Source organism: Ursus maritimus, unplaced genomic scaffold (assembly GCF_017311325.1).
Source record: "Ursus maritimus isolate PB19 unplaced genomic scaffold, ASM1731132v1 scaffold_15, whole genome shotgun sequence".
Taxonomy (NCBI): Eukaryota; Metazoa; Chordata; class Mammalia; order Carnivora; family Ursidae; genus Ursus; species Ursus maritimus.
This window is the reverse complement of record NW_024423897.1, coordinates 11,500,454-11,509,267: the sequence shown is the minus strand read 5'-3', so window position 1 is coordinate 11,509,267 and position 8,814 is coordinate 11,500,454. Positions and strand designations below refer to the sequence as shown.

The window sequence follows — 8,814 nt, the reverse complement described above, 5'->3', positions numbered from 1 at the left end:
AATGGGCAGCTGATGGGCATATATTTGTTCCCCCAAATAATTTGTTAATCATCTCTCTGTGCTTGGCTCTCTAGTATGGGCAGTGGAAATGGATTGACTGGCATGATTTCCAGCATCTGGGCTCTTACTTTACAAAGGATTGTCATTGAACCAAATGGTGTAAAGGACATACAACAGACATATATCAGTTAATAGAAAGATGCCTTAGATTATTAAATAAGCTTATCATGAAAAATTGGAGGAATAGCGTGTCCTGAGCATTTGGTATTAGGTAGGCTAGAATCAGTAGAAATTTGTTACCTTTCATCAAATGTTTTTTCCCAACTTTGAAAATTTTCGTAATAAAACATACAAATAAGTCAAAAGACAAGAGTAATAAACACCAATATAATATCCTTTAAGATTTACCATCTATACTTCCTCTTTCTCTCTCTCCCTACATACACACACACACTGTTTTGCCATTCCATTTGAAAGTTTAAGTTGCACATATTAAAAAATTTCACCCATTAATAATTCAGTCTGGATCTCTTAAGAATAAGGACATTTGCTTAAGTTACCACAATGTTATTATCATTTCTAAGAAAATAACACTTCCATAACAGAATCCCCCCACTTTGTTTTCTCCACAACATTGACTTATTGAAGTATTCAAGTCAGTTACTATGTATTATTTCCCAGATTCTTGATTTGCCTGTTTCCTCTTGGTGTTATTTTATGTGTACCCCTGTTCCCTGAATTTACTGTGCACCAAAATTTAGGTCTAGAGGCTTGATTGGCTTTCATCCAATAGTTGTTTAAATGTCTGTAATGTGGGGCGCCTGGGTAGCGCAGTCGTTAAGCGTCTGCCTTTGGCTCAGGGCGTGATCCCGGCGTTCTGGGATCAAGTCCCGCATCAGACTCCTCTGCTGGGAGCCTGCTTCTTCCTCTCCCACTCTCCCTGCTTGTGTTCCCTCTCTTACTGGCTGTCTCTCTGTCAAATAAATAAATAAAATCTTAAAAAAAAAATAAATGTCTGTAATGTGCCAGTCACAATTCACTAAGCTAAACAGACAGTCTTGCTCCCATGAAGCTCAAATTCTTTTTAGGGAAGACATATATTAAATAGGCATATTAGAAACCTATATAAAGATAATTTCCCCTAATGGTAAATGCTATTATGAAAATTAAATATGATGATATGACAGTGACTTAGTGACAGTTGGTGACAGGGGATAACCAAGCAAGACCTCATTGTGGAGATGATATTTGAGCTGTGATCCAAATGGAAATGACAGGAAGTGGGGGAGAGGGGCAAAGAATATCAGTTGCTAAACCCACTGACTGAAACAGAGACTTCCTGGAGGATGTTGAATTTCATGAGTTTGTTGAGTGAAGGAAGGGAAATCTTTGGAAATATTTGAGAATTTTAGGATGATAATCATGTGAGTCATTGGACAGGGGTTCTTGAGAAGTCTTGATCAATCAGATAATAATTCCAGTGAATTGTGGAGCCTATTCCCTTTTGTTAGTAACTGCACGTATATACCTGGCTGATGCAGTGATGCCAACACAGTGGACATAAAGAGAAAGTCAAAAAATCATCAGGAAGCATAATTCAGATTTGTTGAGTACTCTTGAGCATCTTTATCCTTGCAAGTTCCTGAAATGCCATATAGAACTTCACTGGGAATTGTATACCAGAAAAATCCAGTGTTCCACTGTGGAAAGTGGGGAAGTTGGAATTATTCTGAGTTCTTCCTCCATGTTTACCATCCTTCCTGTCCCTTCAAAATGTGTGTCCTTCTGTTATTCAGGCCTGTTTTTATGACTTGCTGGAGTCCAATCTGCCTTTATGAATGTAACTGTATTAAACATATGCAGATAAATATGAGTAATGACATTTATAGTGACTACAGAGGGGAACTGAAGAAGATGCTTTTCTGAACAGTTTTCATTTGGCTCCTTGGCAGAAAAGCAGTATAAAACTGGGTTTTCAAGTGCACTTGTATGCCATAGTAGTGCAGTGGATAATTGTCTCAGATGAAATATCCACCTACCTACATAGTACACATCTAGTAGGAGGTAGCTGGTCCATGGTTGATTTCTCAGCTAGCATTTGACATGGCGCACGAGTGAGGTTTTGGCACCTGTCAGAGAGATTAAAGGAAATGCTATCTCTGGAAGTACATGGAGAGGGAGCCGACTAAGCTGTGGCTGTTGAAATGAGAATCCTCAGAGAGAGAAACACACTGGAGCAACTGACATTCCTCATAGCTCTTCCCCATAACTGTTCCTCACGATAGGCCTCAGTCTGCCCATCTGTGAAACCCATCTGTGAAATGTATTTATTGAAAATGCTTGATGAATTGATGTGTCAGGAAAAACAACTAAAAAAGAAGACATTCACCATCATGTAGTATTTCTAGGGATTTGTAATCAATGCTTATGGTTCTGTGCAAGTTGAATTCTGTTTTTGATTTATGTCTTTCTCAGTAAAATGCTGTATGTGTGCATGCATGTGGGTGCTTGTGCTTACCCTCGAGAAGGACCAAAGAGGATGAATACGTTATTCCATTATAATACAAACACATTTCAGAAAAATTTGGAGTTAATTTATATATTTTCAAAAGGCTGTGGTATGAAACATTGCTGTCCAATTAAAATTCCAGGGATTATGGAAATATTCTATAGATGCATTGTCCTGTACAATAGCCACTATCCACACGTGGCTGTGGAGCACTTGAAATGTGGCTGGTGTGAAGGAGGAACTGAATTTTTAATTTAATTAATTTAAGTAGCCACATGTAGTTGGTACCTACCATTTTAGACAGAACAGGTCTAAAGAGCTGTTGAGAATGCTTTTAAAAGTCAGCAACTGGTTATTCAGTCTGCCAGCTTGATTATTTTATTCTTGGATTCTGATTATTCGTTTATTTTCTTGTGTTTAAATGTGCACCAGTTGCCACTCCCCTGCCACTTCCTTCCCCCTCCTGGTTTCTCTCTCTCTCTCTCTCTCTCACACACACACACCTTATTGCTAAGTATCAAAATTTTTTTAATATACACACTTCTTGAGGCAGTATTCTGTACATATTATGCTGCGTCAAAGTTTTCAGCATTTGTTCTCCTTTTTAATTGAGAACCAGATGTTAACCCTGATTTAAATTCTCAGAGGTAATTGATGTCTTCCATGCTGGTCAAATCCTTCTCCTTAACCTTCTGGTAGTATCTCCGCTGTTATCAGCCCTTGCTTTAAGATTGCTTTTTAGCCTCTTTGGTGCTGCAATATCTTGAGTGTCTGTCTTTTTCCATTGGTCTTTTTCTCTTTTTTCCAGTGTCCTTCAACATTATGGATATTTCCCACAGCTCAAATTCACTCTCCTGGATTCAGCCAAAAGCTCTGATTAAGGTTTTAAGGAAATATATCTAATCCTGATCTCTCCAATGGTCTGTCTGAAAATCTCACACTTTTTCCTTGGAATTTCTTGATGTGTAAAAATCCAAGTTTAATATTAAAACAACTTATAATTTGATTAATAATCAAAATTAACCCCCCTGTGTTGAAAATGCACCACCATATTTCCTGTTATGAAAAGTTGAAAGCTTGGTCATCCTTACTTTGCATGCTTTCTTATTCTCCTTCTCAACTAAGTCAACATATGCTGGCAATTCTTTTTTTTTTTTTTTTTAATAAAATATGTGATGTTTCATAAATTTGCATGTCATCCTTGCTGAGCAACCATGCTAATCTTGTCTGTATCATTCTAATTTTAGTGTGTACTACCAAAGCAAGTACAGTTTTTCTTTTCTAATTGATGTTGGGTTATAACTAGTTTCCTTTTCCACTGCCCATATCTTGACTTAGGTCTTCTCTGGTTTATGTGTGCATTATTTCAGTCCCCTAATTAGACTTATTACATTCAGTTTCAATTGAGGTTGTACTAACTATTCCATTTCTACCTTACCTGCTTTTTCTGCATGCATCCTACCCTCTGGGTACATTGGCTTAACCCACTCTTGCGGAATCATTCTTTCCAACCATATGCTATTGCTTAATACTACTAGCTCTGCCAAAAGTTGAATTTTCTTATTCGTGTATTTAGATCCTCCTTGCCTAAGTCTTTTAAGGTTTGTTCTGTTTTTCATACATTATTTACCATCTGTGTGTTGAGTGCATGCTTTTGCAGGCATGAGCTTTAGTGCTTAACTCATATAATAAGAGGATCTCTGCTTTCAAGGAGCTTAACATTGTAATAGGGAATCTGACAAGTAAATAAGCAGTTATGGTACAGTATGATAAACCTGCATCTCATCATCATCTAGAAACCATCCCAAACACTTGCTTCTCTGAACTCATAGAGATTACTCCTTGGCCACTTAATTACATTACTCATTTTTGTCTTGTCACCTGTTGATTTTACTATTATGTGTTAATCTTATTTCCTCTGTTAGATTATAAACTCCTTGAGGGCAGAGAATACATAATACCACTGAATATACCTTATAGCCCCTAGCCCACAATATTTCATATAAAAAGTACATATTAAATACCTGGAATTTATAAGAGAGCTGAATTTTACCTTTGGGAATCTTCACACTGCATAACCATTTTTCTGTCTGTAAAATACAGAAATGTGGTGAGAGACAGTGAGGTTTGTTTGTACTCATTTTATATTGAATGATGGTTTTAACCCTGGATATTGAATTTCTTATGCTATTTAAAGCATAATCTGTATTACAAAATGTTAGGTGCTTATACTTCAGATTTCCCCTGATACAAAATACTTAATAAAAATGAAGTATATAAATTAGAATTATATTTCCAAACTACTATGAAATTTAGGAAATATATGTTAATACTCAGAAGCCAAGAGTAAAGTATTATAATTGTTAGGCTGTAAAACCAGATGTTGATTTTGTACAAAAAAAAAAAAAAAAAAAATCTTATTAATGTAATTGGACTTATGAAGCCTTAATTGGACGAAGCAGATTTTTCTAATAGAATAACTTTAAAAGTAAATATAAGTGAACTATAGTCTTTCAAAATTTTCATCAGTTAAAAAAAATTATTGGATTTTAATCTAATTCTGGCTTATTTCCAGATGTTGATTATAATACTTTCTGGTAAATTAACTTTCCACAGGAACTCTTTTCTCTTTGCTTTTGGTTAATTTAAAAAATAACTTTATTAAATCATAATTGACATAAAATAAAACACATATTTAAAGTATAAAACTTGATACATTGGGATATATGTATATGCCAGTGAAGCCATCACAACTGAGATAATGAAAATATTCATCACTCTTAAAAAATTTCCTCATTCCTGTAATTCCTCTAGCCCTATTCCTTCTCCCCACACCCCCAAAGGCAGACATGAATCTGTTTTCTGCCAGTATACATTTGCCTTTTTTAGAAATTTATGTAAACGAAATCATATAGTATATGCACTTTGTCTAGTTTCTTTCCTTAGCATATTTGTTTTAAGATTTATCCATGTTATAGTGTTTAACACTAGTTAACTACTTTTTATTGTTAAGTAGAAACACAGCTGATTTTTGTTTTCTTTGTTTTTGTTTTTTCTTTTTAAAGATTTTATTTATTTAGCAGAGAGAGAGACAGAGAGCACAAGCAGGGGGAGCAGCAGAGGGGAGGGAGAAGCAGATTCTCCACTGAGCAGGGAACCCGATAGGGGGCTGGATCCCAGAACCCTGGGATCATGACCCCAGCCGAAGGCAACTGCTTAACCAACTTAGCCAACCAGATGCCCCAACACATCTGATTTTTATATATCAGTTGTGTGTCCTGCAACTTTACAGAATTGTTGATTAGGTCTACCAATTGTTTTGATGGAGTCTTTAGGGCTTTTTATATATATATATATATATATATATACACACACACACACACACACACACACACACACGTATTATGATATGTATGTATATATGTATATATGATATATATGATGTATATAATACTGTATTTGCAAATAGAGACAGTTTTACTTCTTCCTTTCCAATTTGAATTCCTTTTGTTTCTTTTTCTTACCTAATTGTTCTGGCTGGGACTTCAGTACTATGTTAAATTGCTTAGTTTTCAATGTATAGATCTTTTTACATCTTTGGTCAAATTTATCCTTAAATATGCCATACTTTTTATGCTATTGTGAATGGTATTATTTTTTAAATTTCAGATTCTGATCATTTGTTGATATTATTTAAAAATAAAATTGGTTTTCATATATTGATCTTTTATCCTGCACTTCAGTAAACTCATTTAGTAGTTCTAGTAGCTTTTTGTAGATTTCATTAGCTATTTTTGTATGTGTGATCATGTTGGCTGAATAAAGAGTTTTATATGTTTTGTTTTGGTTTTTTTTTTTTTTTACCTAATCTTGATGCTTTTATTTCTTTTCTTTCCCTGATTGCACTGCCTAGAACCCCTAGTACACTGTTGAATAGAAATAATGAGAATGGACATCCTTATCTTATTCCTCATCTGAGGAGGAGAGCATTTGGTTTTTCACGATTAAGTGTAGTGTTAGCTGCAGGTTGTTTGTAATTGCTCTTGAAAATGTGGAGGAAGTTATCTATTCCTAGTTCTGAGAGTTTTTATTTGGAGTGGATATTGGGTTTTGCCAAATGATTTTTCTGCATCAGTTGTTAAGATAATGTGTTCTTGTTGTTGTTCTTTATAATATTAATGTGGTAGCTTATGTTGATTGATTTGTGAACATTAAGACAGTAGTGCATTTGGTCATGTCTATTACTCTTTTTATATATTGTGGGAATTGATATACTCATACTGTGTTGAGGATTTGTGTATCTATGATCTTGAGAGATATTGGTCTATAATTTCCTTTTCTTATAATGCCTTTCAGGTTTTGGTATCAAGGATACTGACCTCATAATGTGAGCTGGGAAGTATTCCATCTTGTTTAATTTTTTGAAGGTTTTATGTAGAGTTTGTATTGTTTGTTCCTTAATTGCTTGGTAGAATTCACCAAAGAAGCTATCTGTGACTAGTGTTTACTTTCTGGGTAGATTTTTAACTATAGATTAAATTTCTTTAACAGATAATGGATTACTGAAGGCAACTATTTCTTCTTGAGTGAGTTTTGTTAGTTTTGTTAGATACTTTCATCACTTACATACAACACCCAGTGCTCATTGCAAGTGCCCTCCTTAATCCCCATCACCCATTTAACCCATCCCTCCACCCACCTCCCCTCTTGGTAACCATCAGTTTGTTCTCTATAGTTACCAGTCTGTTTTGTGGTTTATCTGTTTTTTCTTTGTTCATTTGTTTTGTTTCTTAAATTCCATATATGAGTGAAATCATATGGTATTTGTCTTTCTCTGACTCACTTTTTTCACTTAGCATTATACTCTCTAGGTCCATCCATGTTGTTGCAAATGGCAAGATTTCATTCTTTCTTATGGCTGAATCCATTTTATGTGTGTGTGTGTGTGTGTGTGTGTGTGTGTGTGTATCTCACACATCTTCTTTATCCATTCATCTATCAGTGGATACTTGGGCTGCTTCTATAACTTGGCTATTGTAAGTAATACTGCAGTTAACATAGGAGTACATATATCCTTTAGAATTAGTGTTTTTATATTCTTTAGGTAAATACCCAGTCGTGTGATCATAGGGTAGTTCTATTTTTAATTTTTTTAGGAACCTCCATCCTGTCTTCCTGACTGGCTGCCCCAGTTTGTGTTCCCACCAAGAGTGCATTTGTTTGTGAACTTGTTGTTTCTTGTGTTTTTTATTTTAGCCATTCTGACAGACATGATGTGATAGCTCATTGTAGTTTAGATTTGCATTTCCCTGATGTTGAGTAATGTTGAACATCTTTTCATGTGCCTGTTGGCAATTTGTATGTCTTCTTTGGAGAAATATCTGTTCATCTCCTGCCCATTTTTAAATTAGATTATTTGTTTTTGGGTGTTGAGTTTTATAAGTTCTGTATATATTTTGGATACTAACCCTTCATCGAATATGTCATTTGTAAATATTTCCTCCCATTGTCTTAGTTTTGTTGATTGTTTCCTTTGCTCTGCAAAAGCTTCTTATGTTGATGTAGTCCCAATAGTTTATTTTTGCTTTTGTTTCCCTTGTCTCAGGACACCTATCTAGAAAAATGTTGCTGTGGCCAGTGCCAGAGAAATTACTGTCTGTACTCTCTTCTCAGATTTTTATGATTTCGGGTCTCACATTTAGGTCCTTAATCCATTTTAGGTTCATTTTTGTGTATGGTGTAAGAAAGTGGTCCAGTTTCATTCTTTTACATGTATCTGTCCAGTTTTCCCAGCACTATTTGTTGAAGGGACTGTCTTTTTCCCATTACATAGTCTTACCTCCTTTGTTGAAGATTAATTGGCCATATAATTGTGGGTTTATTTCTGGGTTTTCTGTTCTGTTCTTTTGATCTATGTGCCTATTTTTGCACCAGTACAATATTGTTTTGATTATTACAGCTTTGTAATGTAACTTAAAGTTCAGAATTGTGATGCCTTCAGCTTTGCTTTTCTTTTTCAAGATTGCTTTAGCTATCCAGGGTCTTTTGTGGTTCCATACAAATTCTAGGATTGTTTATTCTAGTTCTGTGAAAAATGCTGTTAATATTTTGATAGGGATTGCATTAAATCCGTAGATTGCTTTGGGCAATATAGACATTTTAATGATGTTTGTTCTTCCAATCTATGAGCATGGAATATCATTCCATTTGTTTGTTTTGTCTTCATTTTTCTTCATCGGTGTTTTATAGTTTCCAGAAGATAGGTCTTTCACCTCTTTGGTTAAGTTTATTCCTAGATATTTCAG

General features: G+C 34.9%; 1 non-coding gene across 1 annotated transcript; it reads right to left on the bottom strand.

Annotated features, from left to right (window-relative positions):
- Positions 1–3,673: 3,673 nt before the first annotated feature.
- LOC121102797 lies at positions 3,674–3,776 on the bottom strand. The gene has a single exon (XR_005834920.1). It is a non-coding gene; the product is annotated as a U6 spliceosomal RNA (small nuclear RNA).
- Between the last annotated feature and the right edge of the window lie 5,038 nt (positions 3,777–8,814).